The following is an 18125-nucleotide window of genomic DNA, read 5'->3' on the forward strand; positions in this document are numbered from 1 at the left end:
TCCTCTATAAAAGAGCATTCTTTTCCTTGTTCTCCTGACTTGCCTATGGTTTTTGCCATGGATTGCTCTTCCTAAGTTGTAATTTCTCAACTAAACCCATTTTTGCTGGTAAAATAATGGACAGTTTTATTTTTAAGGTTAACAGAGCTGTAGGTGAAGATGAGAGTACTGTATGCAGAGCAAGAAGACAAGGTACAGGAACTTATGAAACATCTACATTCAGAATATGCATAGGTGAAGAGGAGCTAGAAAGGGTATTGAGAAGGCTTTGGTTCAAGGAATAGGGATAAAATCAAGAGAGAGTGGTATTATGAAAGCTAAGTAAAAGGTCAGGAAAGGTGAGTAGTGAGAAGTGATTTCTGGATTTGACAATTAGGGCATTTTTAGTAAGCAGTGAAAGTGAGAACCAAAAAGCTAAAGGTTCAAAAAGTGAGTGAAAGTTGACAGAATGGGGAAAGCAAGTGTAGCCTTTTTCAAGAGGCTTAGCTGTGAAGGTATGGTAGACAGCTTCTAAATGACCACTTGGTATTCATGCCTTTGTACAGTCCCCTCCCCTTGAGTGTAGGTTGGACTTAGTGACTTGCTTCTAATGAATAGAATACAGCAAAAGTGATAGAGTGCCACTTCCCAGATTGGGTTACAAAAAGACAAGATTCTGTCTTGCTCGCCCTTTCTTGCACTCTCTACTAACTCTGATGGAAGCCAGCTACCATGTTGTGAGATGCTCTGTTGAGAGGCCCACATGACAAAGCACTGATGGAGGCTTCTAGTCAGTAGCCTATAAGGAACTGAGGCCCTCAGTCTAACAATGCGCAAGGAACTAATCCCACCGTTAGCAGATAAATGAGTTTAGAAATGGATCCTTCCCTAGACAAGCTTTGAAGTGACTGTAACCCCAGATGATACCTTGATTGCAGCCAGAGGACCTAGTTACACCATGCCTGGGTTTTTGAGCCCCCAGAAATTGTCCTTTTCAGCTGCGAGGCTTTAGGATAATTTGTTATGTGGCAATAGATAACATACAGAACGTTAGGTAGGAGATAGAGTGATGCCTTAAGAAGGAAAGATTTTGGAAAGTTACTTTTTTTAAGATCAGAGAAATTCAAGCATTTTATATGCTGAAAAGTCCGTAGGGAGAGTGTGAAAATAAAGCAAGAAGAATAATTGGTAGAGCAAAAGGAGATGAGAGGATATCAAACAACAGCATTGCTACTCAAAGCGTGGTCTGTGGACCAGCACCATCAGCATCACCTGGAAGGTTGTTGGAAATACACAGCCTCAGGCCCCACCCAGAATTGTTGAATCAGAATCTTCATTTTTACAAGATCCCCTGGTTACTGATATGCAGTGACCCAGGACACAGGTAAACAAAATAGATTCAGCCAGTGGGAAGATAATCTATACCTGAGACTAGAGGGACAAGGGAAGGAGATGGAAATATAAATTTTTAGGTGGAGTTGAGAAGGTGAGAATTTGTTCACGAAACTTTTTCAGTATTTTCTATGAAATATGAATTTATTCAGGCAAATGAATGGCAAAAAAAAATGATAAAAGTGGGTGAAAAAGGGAAGCTGACCCAAGAAAATATATAAATGTTTTGCAAAGAAGTACTAGGAGTCCAACTGAGTTTGGAGAGTAGGAATTTGCAGGCTGTGGGGTTAAGTGATTTCTTCAGTATTGCTCAGCAGCCTGTGTCTAGAATTAGAAAAGGCAGATTAGCAGGGTCAGTGCAAGGATGAGGTACAACAGCAAGTTGCGTCTTGGAAACAGAATAGCAAATCGAAATAATGCACTGGAATGTCTTGGCTGGAAAGGGAAGGGAGTTGAGTCCAACCTGGGGAAACACAGAAAACTTAATGGACTGGTGGCTAGAAGTATATACAAAGAAACAGTAAGAATAGGAGAAAAATATGCAGTTATTTTCAGAAACCAAAATAAAAGATTTCAGAGGTGAAACGATTGGATTATGAAAATGCTTTGGTCCCTCCCTCCACTTTAAATCACTAGAAATAACAGAACAGATATAAAAATTATAATCATATCATTTAACAAGCCCAACCTGAGGCTTGCAATGGATGAACTAACTTTATGTGGTTGACTACTATCCCTTTAAACTTCTTTTTTTCAAATGTATTGGATTTTTTTTTTCCTCCGCACCTGTGGGTTGCAAGGGTTTTGTTTTTTTTTTTAAGATTTTATTTATTTATTTGACAGAGAGAGACACAGAGAGAAAGGGAACACAAGCAGGGAGAGTGGGAGAGGGAGAATCAGGCTTCTCATGGAGCAGGGAGCCCGATGCGGGACTTGATCCCAGGACCCTGGGATCATGACCTGAGCCGAAGGCAGACGCTTAACAACTGAGCCACCCAGGCGCCCCTGTCCCTTTAAACTTATTAAGTGAGGGAAGAGATTCTGCTGCCCCCTTGAGACCTCCAGCAGGCCCCCATTATTCTTTTGGTGTCTCTTAGGAAACACTCTTATGTTCCCTTTAAGTCACAAAAACACAGTCTGAATATGGAAATTAGCATGACCAATTCTTTATAAGAATCATAATCCTAAAACTGATTTAGAATGAAATCCTCCCTTCTCCTACAGGTAGGGCCAGCTTCAGGCAGGCTTCCTGATACCTGGAAGAGATGTCATCAGTTTCTTTTCTCTCTGTTTCTCCTCCCTCAGTGTGCTACTCACAGCTTGCAGCCTCTGGCAGGTTGGGGCATAAAGGCAGAAGACAGGAAAAGGGACACAGAAAGCTCTCATCTGACTGATACTGTTTTAGGTGACGTCACATGCTTTAGGCCTTGCAGGTGTTTAAAGCAGACTCTCTTACGTGTGTTTTTTAGGTTCTTTTGTTGTGTTTATCCAACTGCATGTGCTGTGATGACTTCATTTTCCTCAGTGGCCCCTGCTGCTTCCCTTCTAGAGTCTCAGTCCACTCACACAGCCCTTTTCCTCTTGCAGAAGTGCTGGAACACTTTTAAATGACCCTTGGCCAATTTTCCTCCCCAAAGCTCTACACCTCATCCCTGATGGTCGCCTTTGGCTTGTGTCAGAGGGGAATGTAGTTACTGCTCAAAGTGAAGCATCACTCGGTAACTCTGCCCTGACTTTTCCTGCCAATTGCCGTTGGTTCTTATCTCTTGATGCCTCAGGTTTCTGTCGGACATCAGAACAACATGCTTCCCAAGCTCCAGGGAACACATATCAAGTCCTCCAGTGATCCCCTGAAGTCTGCTCTGGCTAGGCTTGAGGGGAGGGAGGAGGGGGAGCCTTGTAGGACAGGAGTGGAATTATCATTATGGCAGTAGCTCTCGCCAAAGAAATCTCTCCACAAATTTTCTTCCTCCTCCACTTTCTTAACCTGTTTATATCCTCATCGTAGGTAGGTTTTCTAACTGATTCTCAAACATTTGCTTTGGAAACCTGTATGTGGGTTTATCATATTACTCTGGGATCTGATTGTTGTCTACTGTCTTATTGTCAGAACTTCTAATCTCAGGACCAGTTACACTATAAATAAATTCATAGCAGTGTTGAAAAACAAGTCAAGGTGCTGTTTGTGGGCCTGAAATTATGAGATATTCCTGAAGGTAAAAAGCAGGTGAGGTCAGTTTGAGGGAGAACCCAGACCCAAAAGTGAAAAAAGAAGAGGACTGACTGTTAAAAATATGGGAGTTGCTTTAGGGGTGCTGAAGGTTCAGAAGGATTGTATGAGATGGGATGAGAAAGAGCCCAGTGGAACTGTCAGGATTATTGGTTGGAGCACATTATAGCCAGAGAGTTTAGCTCTCCGCACCTTTTCTGGCTTATGCCAAGCAGTGGGTAGCAACAGCACATACTTCTCATATGACTTAGCCATTCCACTTCTAGATATTTACCCAAGAGAACTGAAAACATATGTCTATACAAAGACCTGTATATGAACATTCACAGCAACAGTATTCACAAAAACCAACAATTAGAAACAATCTAAATGTCCATCAACTCATTAATGAATGGATAAACAAAAAATGGCATATCCGTGCAATGAATACTACCCAGCAATAAACAGGAATGAATAAGCTGGTACAGGCAACAATATAGATAAACCTCAAATTATTATGCTAAGAAGCCAGACATAAAAGTCTGCATATTGTATGATTGCATTTATATGACATTTTCAGAAAAGGCAAAACTGTAGAGATAGAAAGAAAATCAATGTGCGCCTGAAGCTGAGCAGGGGAGGGGATGGACTCTAAATGACATAATGAAATTTTAGAGCATGATGAGAGAGTTCTAAAACTGAATTGTAGTGATGGTTGCATAACAGTAAAAATTTACTAAATATTATTGAAAAATCATCCACTTTCAATGGGTACATTGTATGGCATATAAATTTTTCCTCACTAAAACTGTAAAACAAACCTTATTGATTATTACTAAAATAGAAATAGAATACATAACTCCTAAACAGTTAAAATAAAAATGAAATTAGTAAAACCCGATTACCCTAGCAAAAACCAAAATGGGTGTAAAATGAAACAACAGGAAAACATGGTACATGGTAACTACAAAATAAGATGGTAATATTTGTCCAAACTTATCATAGCCAAGAGCATTGTAAATGGATTAATTTGCTAATTAAGAGACAGTCTTGGGGCGCCTGGGTGGCTCAGTTGGTTAAGCGGCTGCCTTCGGCTCAGGTCATGATCCTGGAGTCCCTGGATCGAGTCCCGCATCAGGCTCCCTGCTCGGCAGGGAGTCTGCTTCGTCCTCTGACCCTATCCCCTCTCATGTGTTCTCTCTCTCTCATTCTCTCTCTCTCAAATAAATAAATAAAATCTTAAAAAAAAAAAAAAGAGACAGTCTTTTTTAAAAATTATGTATACACTGAATTCTAAGAGATATCTTTATTAAAAAAAACAACACAGAGAAGAGCTCAAAGAGATAACATGTTCCTGAATGAGGTTTTGGGTATGGGCTGTTGGAGTGGTTGAGGAAGTCAAGAAACTTCAAGATTAGGATGTTGAATATCAATATTGAGATTGTCTAGAATGTTTATAGAGTTCTGGGTAGACAGTAAGATTGAGGAGACTTGTTTTAGGAGATCAGATAATGATAACAGTGAGAACTGAAAGGTGGAATCAGTGGTGCAAACCTTGAAGAAGTTCAAGAGTGGAAAAACAATGGTTAAAAGAGATTTTTTTAAAAAAAGGAGAATGACGATACCTCCTCTCAGGCCTTTGCTTCCTTTGGTGTGAGAGGATGAACAGTCTGGGGTTATAGTCAAAATAGTGTGATAAGAAGGCAGCTACTGAAGGCAAGGGCCAGGGGAGGCATATTTGGGGGCGGGGGGGGGCATCTAAAATATAGACTTTGTAAGAGTTAGGTTTGCATTTGATGGTATGTAACAGGATCTCAACCTAGATTAACTAAATAGGGAATTTATTGATGTTATGAAATAAAAAGTCTAAGAATAAGCATTTCAGGGTTGGTATTGTGGCTTCATGAGACCATCAGGGAAGGATCCTGCTTGCTTCCTGTGACACCATTCTTAGCATGTGGCTTTTGATCTCATGGTACCAAGATGGCTTCTGTAATGCAAGGCATCATGTTCTAGTTATAGACCGGAAGAAGAGAAGGAGAAGGGCAAAGTGTGTGCCAGCTCCGAGTTTCCCCTTTCAATAGTAAAACAATAGGTGTTCTGGAAACTCTGAAGTAGACTTCCATTTGCACCTCACTAGATAAAACCATATCAACTGACCATTCCTGGCTTTAAATGAGCCTAAAAAATCAAAATTGTTTGATCTGAGACATACTGATATTCCCAGTAAATCTGGTATTCTGCCAGTAAAGGAGAGGAAATAGATTTTGGATAGGTAATAAGTGAACACTAGAGTATTATTTATTTCTTATAATCTCATGAGAGTATTTATTTATTATAATCTCATGTTATTCTAAAGGGTACTTAAGGAGGGGGCACCTGGATGGCTTAGTCAGTTAAGCATCCAACTCTTGATCTCAGCTCAGGTCTTGATCTCAGGGTTGTGAGTTCAAGCCCTGCACTGGGCTCTGCGCTGGGCATGGAGCCTACTTAAAAATAGATAAATAAATAAGTAAATATGTATATAAATAAATAAATAAATAAATAAATAAAGGGTACTTAAGGAGGTTTTACAAAGATGTTAACAACATGGCAAAGTTTTAAAAAGTATTAGAGATAAAGCAAAGGAGAAATAAGAACAAGATGATAAAATGAACTCCATTTCCATGGAAATGGAAATGGAGTTCATTCACAGAATTGGCTCTAAGCTTTCTAGCAGCCAATTCAAAGAGGAAAGGAAAATCAATGTCCTTGAGACAAGGGTTTGTTTGGTTGGTTGCTTGTTGGGGAGAGTACTCCAAAAGGCACAGTAAAAAGGGTTAAGGTAGGCGGGAAACCACCAGAGGGAGACTGATTTACTGGGGAGAAAGCATAAAGCAGCAACATGACAGCAGTACTTTAAATAGGGTAGAGTATAAATGTTGGTGAAGGAATGAGATTGTGATTTGCAGTTGTGAGTGACTGAGGATGATGGAAATTAAGTACTTTAGGATTAATTGGCTTTCATGGCTCAAAAGTGGCCCCAGGCTAAGACTTCAACTGGAGTCAAACCAGATGAGGCCATCGTCCATGCCTCTGTCAACAGTCTTTAGCCTTTGCTTGTATCCTAAATAGAATAGTGCATGATGTATGTTGTGAGCTCCTGCAAACAGATCTGGCTAGATGAGTGATATGGTTTTTAAAATGTTCTTTTACTGAGTGACTGAGAGGGAAGGAGAAAGGAAGAAGTGTCAATTCTAAGGATCTGACCGCTCTACGTGTTTGAGGCCCAAGGTGACTTGAAGGCTAGTTTCCAATTAAGGAAATTTGAAACTCTCTTCAGTGTGCAAATACTACCCCCATCCTTAAAGCAGTCTCTGCACAAACAAAAGTTTTTGGATAGTTTGCACCACTTCCATATGTAGTAATAATATAAGTACTGTTCCATCTAAGACATAATTATTTTTTCAATTCACTTGGTGGTGCTTTTTTTTTTTAAATATCTGTAGTAGATTCTGAATGAATAGTGTCTTGTTTTTAAAATTCCTAGCATCTAGCACAATGACTGACACATGCTAGCATCTAAATAAACAACTGAATTATTTGTGGTGTTCGTATTTGCTTCCCATAGAATTTTTTAAAATTTTATTTTATTATGTTATGTTAATCACCATACATTACATCATTAGTTTTTGATGTAGTGTTCCATGATTCATTGTTTGTGTATAACACCCAGTGCTCCATTCAATATACCTGCCCTCTCTAATACCCATCACCAGACTAGCCCATCCCCCCACGCTCCTCCCCTCTAGAACCCTCAGTTTGTTTCTCAGAGTCATAGTCTCTCATGGTTCATCTCCCCCTCCAACTTCCCCCCCTTCATTTTTCCCTTCCTACTATCTTTTTTTTTTTTTTAAACGTATAATGTATTGTTTCAGAGGTACAGGTCTGTGATTCATCAGTCTTACACAATTCACAGCACTCACCCTAGCACATACCCTCCCCAATGTCTTAAAAAGTGATATGATAAATTCTGGATAAAGCCAAAAAATGGCTTATTAAAAGAATTATTAATTTATTTTATTTTATTTTTTCCTTTTTTAAAAAATTTTTTAAAGATTTTATTTATTTATTTGACAGAGAGAGACACAGTGAGAGAGGGAACACAAGCAGGGGGGAGTGGGAGAGGGAGAAGCAGGCTTCCCGTGGAGCAGGGAGCCCGATGCGGGGCTCAATCCCAGGACCCTGGGATCAGGACCTGAGCGGAAGGCAGACGCTTAACGACTGAGCCACCCAGGCGCCCCTTTATTTTTTCCTTTCATACGCAGATTTATTTGGTATGCATGAGGAGGCAACCCATAAGAAATTCCGCCAAGGGGAATACCATCAATGTCACAAAGCTGGGAAACGTTGACCTACATTTAGCTCAGCATATTCATAATGGCTTACACAGAGAACACCATGGTGAACCACCACGTTCAAGTTCCACGTCCGTTTCCGTCAGATTCTCGGAAGTGGAGCTCAGTTGAGCCGACGGGCATCCTGGCAGACCTAGTGCTGCTTCTGGGAGGCGGTCAGTGACACGGCACGAAAGCACATGGCCATCACCAGGGCATTCATGCTACAGAGAAACCTTGTATCTTACTGACAACGAGGCAGGGAGGAGAGACGGAGATCCGGGGAGGGAAAGTGCCAACATGCATCATGGGAGCCGAAACATAGAAGTTAAGGACCTCTGGTACGCAGTGAACCACAGAAAGCCCCACGGTGATTCAGAAACTCCAGGCAGGAAAGGGTAGGCCCTTCCCGGACTGGCTCCACGCTCACACGGACCGAGGGTCCAGTCCTCAGACTGCTTTCGCTCCTTCTCTGACTTCTCTGACTGCTTACTGTTCGGTCCCCAAAAGGAATCCACGCTCAGGATCTGGCCACACCAGCCTCCACGTCTGAATCCGTTCAGATCTCTGTCACGTGAGGACGAGAGCCTCAGTTTTCTTTCACCCACTGCTGTAGGAGCCTGTGGGACATTCTTTTGCTTTCCTGCTGCATCTCCAGTTGGAGCTTCTCCTCTCTCTCCTGCTGTTGGAGCACCCCTTCGGGCAGAAGGCCGGGCCGGTTGGTCCCCAGGCTGAGGGTCAAGCCACTGAGGCCCGGCACCATCGTGTCCCGGGAGGAAGGATGCGGGGTCCCTTTCCTCTCTGCAGGCATCCTGGAGACGCTGGGCTATGGCTCCGGCAGTGTCGACATTCACAACGGAATCTGTTCGGATCTCTATCCCCCGAGGAAGAGATCCTGGCCTTCCTCTTGACGCGGTAAGGTGCCACGTGACCGAGGTGTCGCCGTCTCACGTGCCCCAGAAGTGTTCTCTTCCTCTGAGGGGATGCTGCCCTTTCCCACCGCCTCTCTTGGAGGGTTTTCTCATCCCTGTACCGCTGCTGGAGCAGCCCCTTTGGCAGAGGGGCAGGGTATTTGGTGCCCAGACTGGTTTTGAGGTCACCGAGGCCCATCATTAGCAGTTCTGAGAAGGAAGGAGGGGAGGCTGCTGTGACTTCCCGGGAGGTCTCTTCAGAGCTCATCGGGGAAGATTCGGGAATCAATGTTGAGTTACATTTCTGGACTGGATCCATCCAGGTGTCGTCAGGGCTGACAGCTCCTCCTGGCCCTTGGGTCTAGACAGGACGGTGAAGATGAAGGTTCTCAAAGAGCTGGAAGGTAGCGGAGGGACGGGCACGGCCGGAAGAACCCAGACCTGAGTTCCAGCTCTGCCATCGTCTTGCCAAGAATTATTAATTTTTTAAAAACCTGGTGCAAAGCTGTTTCCAGAGCTAAGGAATTTGGAATGTCAGATTTTCTTTTTGCATAGAAATAAATTTAAAGAATTTAAATCCATATTCTGAATATATCTCCAACATTAGAATTTTAGAAAGCTATTAGTGATGCGGTGAATATGATGTACTGCAGTTTTAGCACTAATGTAAGTACAAGGAGATGTTAGAAATTATTTGTTGAATTACATTTTCTCTTACTGGGTTCCTCCTGACTCTCCCTACCAGCCACACTATTGTCCATTAATATCTACAATCCAATTTGTTTCTTAAATATTTCCCATAAATCTGGCAATAACATATAAAAAGCACTGTTAAATAAGTAAATCATTCTTTTAAGACTTGAGCTGAATAGTATGGTGGTTTCAAAAAAAAAAAAAAATAGAATACCATCCAGCAATTGCATTTCTGGGATATACCCAAAATAATTGAAAGGAGAGACTCAGACAGATATTTGTACATCTATAGTCATACCCACATTATTCACAATAGCCAAAAGGTGGAGGCAATCCAAGTGTCCATCAGTGGATGAATGGATAAAAAAATATGGTATATACATACAGTGGAATATTATTCAGTCTTAAAAGGAAGGAAATTCTGACACATGCTACAATATGGATGAATCTTGAAGACATTATGGTAAGTGAAATAAGCCAGTCACAAAAGGTTGAATACTGTATGATTCCACTTATAGAATGAACCTAGAGTAGTCAAATTCATAGAGAGAAAAAGTGGAGTGGTAGTTGCTAGAGGCTAGGGGACAGGGGGCATGGGGAGTCATTAAATAATAATTTAAATAATAACTTCCAATTGAGAAGATGAAAAAAGTTCTGGAGATGAATGGTGGTAATGATCGCTCAACAATGTGAATGTAATTAATGCCACTAAACTATACACTTAAAATGATTAAAATGGTAAATTTTATGTTATGTATATTTTACCACAATCAATCAATAAACAAAGACTTAACTCATATAAAGATCTAAATAGTTCCAAAATCAAAAAAAAATTATCAGCCTTTTAATAATAATAATATATTTAAAATAATAAATAAAATGACCATAGCCTTGTGTTACTAAAACTTCATAGTGGAGAATAACCTATTACAACATAAAATCACCTGGAAACAACTCAACTGATACAGAAAAAACTTCATTTTAAATATCTGTATTAGATTAGCCAAAATAAGACAATATTATATTATATTTAGAAGTGAAAGATTTGTCGCAGTAATTTAGAATCAGATAGTTGCATCTAAAAATAATCACAAATGTTAAGATGTCAATCCTCACCAAGTTGATCTATAAATTCATATCAATCCCAATCAAAATCCCAGCAGAATTTCTTGTAGATATTGGAGCAGCTGGGTGGCTCAGTCAGTTAAGCATCCAACTCTTGATTTCAGCTCAGGTCATGATCTCAGGGTTGTAAGACCAAGCCCCAAGTGGGGTTCCTCATTGGGCCTGGAGCCTGCTTAAGATTCTCTCTCCCTGGGGCGCCTGGGTGGCTCAGCTATTAAGCGTCCGCCTTCGGCTCAGGTCATGATCTCAGGGTCCTGGGATCGAGCCCCACATTGGGCTCCCTGCTCAGTGGGAGGTCTGCTTCTCCCTCTCCCACTCCTCCTGCTTGTGTTCCCTCTCTCGCTGTTTCTCTCTCTGTCAAATAAATAAATAAAATCTTTAAAAAAAAAAAAAAGATTCTCTCTCCCTCTCCCTCTGCCCTGCCCCCCACCTGCTCACATGGGCATGCGCTCTCTCTAAAAAAAAAAAAAAATTTCTTGTAGATATCAACAAACTGTTCCTAGAATTTATATGTAAAGACAGAGGAACTAGGGTCGCCAAAACAAGAAAAAAAAGTTGGAGGACTCACGCTATCTGACTTCAAGACTTCGTATAAATCTACAATAATCATGACAATGTGGTTTTGGCAAAAGGATGGACACATAGTTCAACAGACATAATACAGTCCAGAATTAAACCCTCAAAAATATGGTCAATTAATTTTTGACAATGATGCAAAGGTAATTCAATGGAGAAAGGTTGGTCTTTTCAAAAAATTGTGCTGGAACAACTGGATCATGCAAAACATAAACTTGATTTATACCTGACACTTTATATAACAATTTGCTCAAAATGGATCACAGACCGAAATATAAAACTTCAAAATATTAGAAGAATGCACAGAAGGAAATCTTTGTGACACCAGGTTAGGAAGTGAGTTCTTAGATATGACATCAAAATCATAGTTCTTAAAATAACTGATACATTGGACTTCATAAAAATTAACTTTTTTTCCTCTTTGAAAAACCTCAAAGAAAATGAAAAGAGAAACAACAAATCAGGAGAAAATATTTGTAAATTATGTATCTGATACAAATAAACTTATAAACAGAACACAGATAGAGCTCAGTAATTAGATACAATGGAATATTATTCAGCCATAAAAAGGAATGAAATTCTGATATATGGTACAACATGAATGGACTTGCAAACATTACAAATTATGTTTATAATTATTTATATTTATAAACAAATAAATTATGCTTAGGGAAATAAGCCAGACACAAAAAGACAAATGTTGTAAGATTCCACTTATAGGAGGCACCTAGAATAGAAAAATTAATAGAGATAGAAAGTGGAGAAGTTACTAGGAACTAGGGGAAGAAGGGGGAAGAGTGTTAGTGTCTAATAGGTACAGAGTTTTTCTTGGGAATGATGAGTTTTGGGTATAGATAGTAATGATTGTTACACAACATTGTACATGTATTTAATATCAATGAATTAGATACTTATGAATGGTTAAAATTTAAATATTATGTTATGTATGTTTACTATAATTTAAAAAATCTTAGTAATAACAACCAAATTTATTTGATATTTATTTTCTTTAAAGATTTACCTATTTATTTTAGAGAGAGAGGGAGAGAGTGCAAGCAGAGGGAGGGGCAGAGGGAGAGGAAGAGAGAATCCTTAAGCAGACTCCCCACCAAGAACAGAGCCCAACACAGGGCTCAATCCGAGGATCCTGAGATCATCCTGAGCTGAAATCAAGTCCTGGCCACTTAACCAACTGAGCCACCCAGGCTTCCCCCCAATTTTTTTAAATGAGCAAAAGTTTTGAACAGATTTCACCAAAGAAGATATACGGTCAAGAGGTACAAACTTCCAGTTATAAAATAAGTAAGATGGGGATGTAAGGTACAGCCTGGTGACGATTGTCAATAATATTGTATTGCATATGTCAAAGTTGTAAGAGAGTAAATCTTAAAAGTTCTCATCACAAAAACAATGTGCAATTTTGTATGACAATGGATGGTAACTATACTTATTGTGGTGATCATTTTGCAGTGTATACAAATACCAAATCATTATGTTGTAAATCTAAAATAAATATGTTATATATTAATTATACTGTAATTTAAAATGCCTTTTTGAAATTAAAAAAAGAAGACATACAAATGGATAATAAGCTCATGAAAAAATTGTTTGTCATAAAGGAAACACAAATTGAAACCACAAAGAGATGTTGCTATATACTCACAAGAACAGTTACAATAAAAAAAGACTGACAATACCAAGTGTTGATGAGTATTTGGAGCACCTAGAACTCTCATACACAGCTGGTAAAAATGCAACATGGTACAGTGACTTTGGAAAGAAGTTTGGCAGTTTCTTACAAATTTAAACATAAAATACTATCAACCCATCAATCCCAGTCCTAAGTATTTACACAAGCTAAATTAACACTTACATTCACACAAAACCCTGCATGCATTTGTTGACAGCAGCTTTATCCATAATCATCAAAACTTGGAAAGAACTCTTAAATGCTTATACTGCGGAATGGACAATCAAATTGGGATAGGATACATCCATGATATATACGAAATTCTACTCAGCAGCAAAAAGAAACAAACTATTGACACAAGCAACAGCATTGATGAATCTCAAATACACTATTCTTTTTTTAAAAAAGATTTTTCATTCATTTATTTCAGAGAGAGAGTGCTTGAGAGAGCACACATGTGCATGAGCAGGAAAAGGGCAGAAGTAGAAGTAGGCTCTCTACTGAGCAGGGAGCCTGATGCAGGACTCACTCCCAGGACCCTGAGATCATGACCTGAGCCGAAGGCAGACACTTAACCGAGTGAGTCACCCAGGTGCCCCTCAAACACATTATTCTAAGTGAAAGAAGCCAGACACAAAAGGCTACTTCCACCCATCCATATGATTCTATTTATATGACATTTTGGAAAAGGTAACTCTATGGGTAGAGACCAGATCAGTAGTTGCCAGACGTTAGAGACTGGAGGGTTGACTGTAAAGGGGCTGCAAGAGGGAAGTTTCTGGGTTATGGAACTGTTCTACATCTTGACCTTTGGGGTGTTTATGTGACTCTATGCGTTAGTCAAACTCATAGAAAAATTAATTTTACTGTATTAAAGTGAAATATAAAATTTTTAAAATAATTACATATATGATCATGAAAAGCGTATTAATAATAATCCTGGAGATGTACTGAGGTGATTAGTGAAAAAAATGAATATATGATCAACAGACATATTTTAAAAAACATATTTTAAAGTATACTATAGAATTAGCCACTACATGATATACCAAGAGCCCTAATAATGGATGAACAAATTTTTCCAACAGATTAGTTATTCTACTATCTGATAAAAATAAAAAAGCAGTAGGAAAAAAATGCCTTGCTATTAAAAATATCATAGAAATTTATACGGTGGCAGAGGGGAATAAAAAAGTATGTGCCTCTGGCAGAGGAGCTGAAAGTAAATATGGAAACTCAAAACCATCAAAGTAAAGCTGCTTATCCTCCTAGCAACTGGTATGACTTCATATACATGAAATCTTACTTGGACATCTTATCATGTAGAAATGCTTTGATGTCAGTTTAGAATCAAGGACTTCTATATGCTTGCTAAATAATCAGAGGTTTCCATCGCTATGACTTGTTATAAAGTTCTTTGGTTAAAATAAGTTAAGACCAGATTGATTTTATACATGATCACATCTTGCATTTGTAAAATGTACTAACTGTGTGAAGAACTTTTACAAATATATATTTCCTTATTTAAACTTAAAATTTATGCTTGGGTTTGTAAGGATTTTAGAAGCTTTCAAACCTATAAAATACTGTTATTTCCAAGTAGTTCAGGAGTTATATAGCAGTTTAGTCAGAGAAAGACATATCATTATAAACATTCCAATTTACTTTGGTTGTTTTTTCTCCATAATAACAAGAAATTACAGGATTTGTAGAGACCCACAGTTTTGGCAGCTGCTACCAACAGTGAGTGGTATTTGAGCTATGGACTTGCTTCAAATAGCAACTAAGATATTCTCTCTTTCTCAGACCATACCACACCCAAATGCCATCTATCATGTGGGTAGAATGCTAAGAGTTTCAGAATTTTACACCCAGAAGAGACATGAGGGATTTCTGATTACAATCCTTTGATTTTACAAGTGAGAAAACGGAGGATCAGAGAAGCTAAGTGAAACTTTGATAACTATTTAGACACAAAAGATATTTAGATAAAACAGTTCCAGCATAAGAGAACCAGAATCAGCTCAAATATGTGACAACCTTCAGCTGATTCTGTATCTCTATCCTTGTTGTTTTAATCTAAAATATAAATAATTAACTGTAAACTTCTAGTTGCCTGGAAGAGCATGGAGAATCTTGGCAGGAGGAATCCAAGAGGAATTACCTCATAGCAGTATTTAGTGGGTCAGGGAAGGATGGGCTACCTAAAAATTCCACTAAACTCTTAGGGCTTTCAAGCTTCACTGGCATTCAGGGTAAGCAAGGGCTGCTGGTAAAAGCATACATTTGTATAGATCCTTACTGTGTACCCGCCACAGTACTTTATATATATCAACCCACAATAATTCTATGAGGCAAGTATTATTATTTTCATTTTATAGGTAAGAAAACTGAGGTCTGAAAGGTTAAATATTGTTATGGAGATAACAAGCTAGAAAGCTGGTATTAGACACTATGAGTCTGGCTCTAGTCATTCTGTTGAGCAACCTTAGAAAAATAGCAAGGTCTTTGATATTACTTGTAAGTGCTAAGCATTGTTTCTAAGGGCTTTGCATATAGTATTTGACCCTCATAATAATGCCATAAGTACATATATTATTAGCCTGATTTCATAGGTGTGAAAGCTGAGGCACAGGTTATGTAATTGCCTAAAATAACACAGCTAGTAAGTTTCAGAACCAGGATGTGAATCCAGGCATTCTGGCTATAGATGACGGACTTAACCATTGGTTAAGCAAATAATTTTGTTTTGCTTATTGCCAAAATTTATCCATATTAAAATTTAAAAATATATTTAATCTGGGAAATGCCAAGCAATATATAACATGCAAAACATGTTATTTAACTATATTACTAATATAAGATAGATTTGCTTGTAGAATATACTAATGAAATGTATTATTTAAATCGTAATGTGTTTGCTGTAAGAAATACCTGTAGGAATTCCTGGAGATTTATTTATATTACTGCAAGATATGATGCTTGTTCAATCAGTTTTTTATGAAGATTATATGGTAACAGATTGGAATTTCTCCTTAAACATCTGTCTACAAGATTGTATCTCAAGAAAATAGTATTTTCACTGCTGAGAAATTTGACATTGCAGCTGTGTTTATGCTGTTGGCAGAAAGACTTTGGGTACTTAAAATTTTTTCAGACATGTTATAGATTTTTCTGGGTCAAACATATTAATATAAAAATGTTTAAAATATACTTGACTTGATTAGAGGTCCTAAGTGTAGCTACAGGATTTATATTTTGTACTAGAAGCTTATAAAATTACTTATGATTGAGGATGAAATCTTTACAACTGTGGAGTTTATTAACATGTTCCTTTTTATAATAAATATAACACCATTTACTTACTTGGCTATAGGATATGAACATGGAGTTGCTTTCCTCACACTCCCTTAATATCTAAAGATGCAGATTTGTAAGGGTACTCAATAGAGCTAGTAGTGATGCAGAATGACTCTAAAGAACACAAAATTTTTCATTTCGGGACCCTCTGATTTCCAGCAATATTAATCTTATAATTTTGATTTTCTCAAATGCTAATCCAACGATACTATATTAAATATTCTTATATACTGTGCAAGTTTTTCCGCTGGAATCCAAAAAGCTCTAAAAGGATAAATATAAAAATCTTGTCCCAGGGTTATGTGTTAAAAATTTGAAATGGCACTAATAAGAACTAGTAGAAATAAAATAGAATTAAAAGAGAATACAGAGATAAAAGTGGATATGAGAACGAAGTATAGAAAATCTAAGAAGAAAGTGTCTCAACTTCGAAATGATCAATTCAAAGGGCAGTATCTGTAGAAAACAAAAGAAGGAAAATATAAGGAAAAAAGCACAGTAGGAAAGTGATGGAAAAATGAATATACAATGAAAATAATAAAAACCGAAAGAGAATATTGAGGAAGACAAGCAGATCAAGCAACACATTTTTAACAAAAGATTTTTAAAAAGAAAATAAAATTATCTGTGAGAATATTTAATACTCAAATAGCTATACATATATTCACTCTCTTATATAGTAAACGGATATTCTTTGCACAAAAGGGAAATCACAGTGCAGACCTTGGAGCAAACCCATGCCCTCTTCTACAGATAATTATTCTCCTTTTGAGAAATAGTTCCTGCTCTGGTATTTAGCTCTGGATAGACACTGAATGCCTAACCATGGGACATCAAGTGACAATATTAACTGAGCTTCTCTTTATGAAATGAGTGCAATCTGGACCACCAAGTAAGTCATAAAGTTGGGTATGCATGGCAGCAATCTATCATCAGGTGGAAATGGTATATAAGATATTAGATTTGAGCAGAACTGAAAGACACAATTGCATGAAAATTCCTTTTTTATTTTTTATTTAATTTTTTAATTTTTTAAAGATTTTATTTATTTGAGACAGAGAGAATGAGATACAGAGAGCATGAGAGGGAGGAGGGTCAGAGGGAGAAGCAGACTCCCTGCCGAGCAGGGAGCCCGATGCGGGACTCGATCCCGGGACTCCAGGATCATGACCTGAACCGAAGGCAGTCGCTTAACCAACTGAGCCACCCAGGCGCCCGAAAATTCCTTTTTTAAAAAAAGAGTTTATTCATTTGAGAGAGAGAGAGAGAGACAGAAAAAGCACAAGCAAGGGGAGGGGCAGAGGGAGAGGGAGAAGCAGACTCCCCACCGAGCTGGGAGCCCAAGATGTGGGGCTTGATGTGGGGCTCGATCCCAGGACCCTGAGATCATGACCTGAGCTGAAGGCAGACGCCCAACCATCTGAGCCACCGAGGCACCCCCATAAGAGACTTTTTAAAAAAAAATTTTGTATTTATTTATTTGACAGAGAGAGACACAGCGAGAGCAGGAACACAAACAGGAGGAGTGGGAGAGGGAGAAGCAGGCTTCCCATGGAGCAGAAAGCCCGATGCGGGGCTCAATCCCAGGGCCCTGGGATCATGACCAGAGCCGAAGGCAGACGCTTAACGACTGAGCCACCCAGGCGCCCCTCCATAAGAGACTCTTAATGATAGAGAACAAACTGAGGGTTGATGGAGGGAGGTGGGCAGGTGATGGGCTAGATACGTGATGAGTTTTAAAGAGGTCATTTGTTATAAACGCTGGGTGTTGTATGTATGTGATGAATCACTTCATTCTTCTCTGGAAACCAATA

General features: G+C 38.7%; 1 pseudogene; it reads right to left on the reverse strand.

Moving 5' to 3' along the window:
• Positions 1-8545: 8545 nt before the first annotated feature.
• LOC110593632 lies at positions 8546-9186 on the reverse strand (annotated as a pseudogene).
• Positions 9187-18125: the final 8939 nt, after the last annotated feature.

The sequence above is a fragment of the Neomonachus schauinslandi genome, chromosome 5 (genome assembly GCF_002201575.2).
Source record: "Neomonachus schauinslandi chromosome 5, ASM220157v2, whole genome shotgun sequence".
Classification (NCBI taxonomy): Eukaryota; Metazoa; Chordata; class Mammalia; order Carnivora; family Phocidae; genus Neomonachus; species Neomonachus schauinslandi.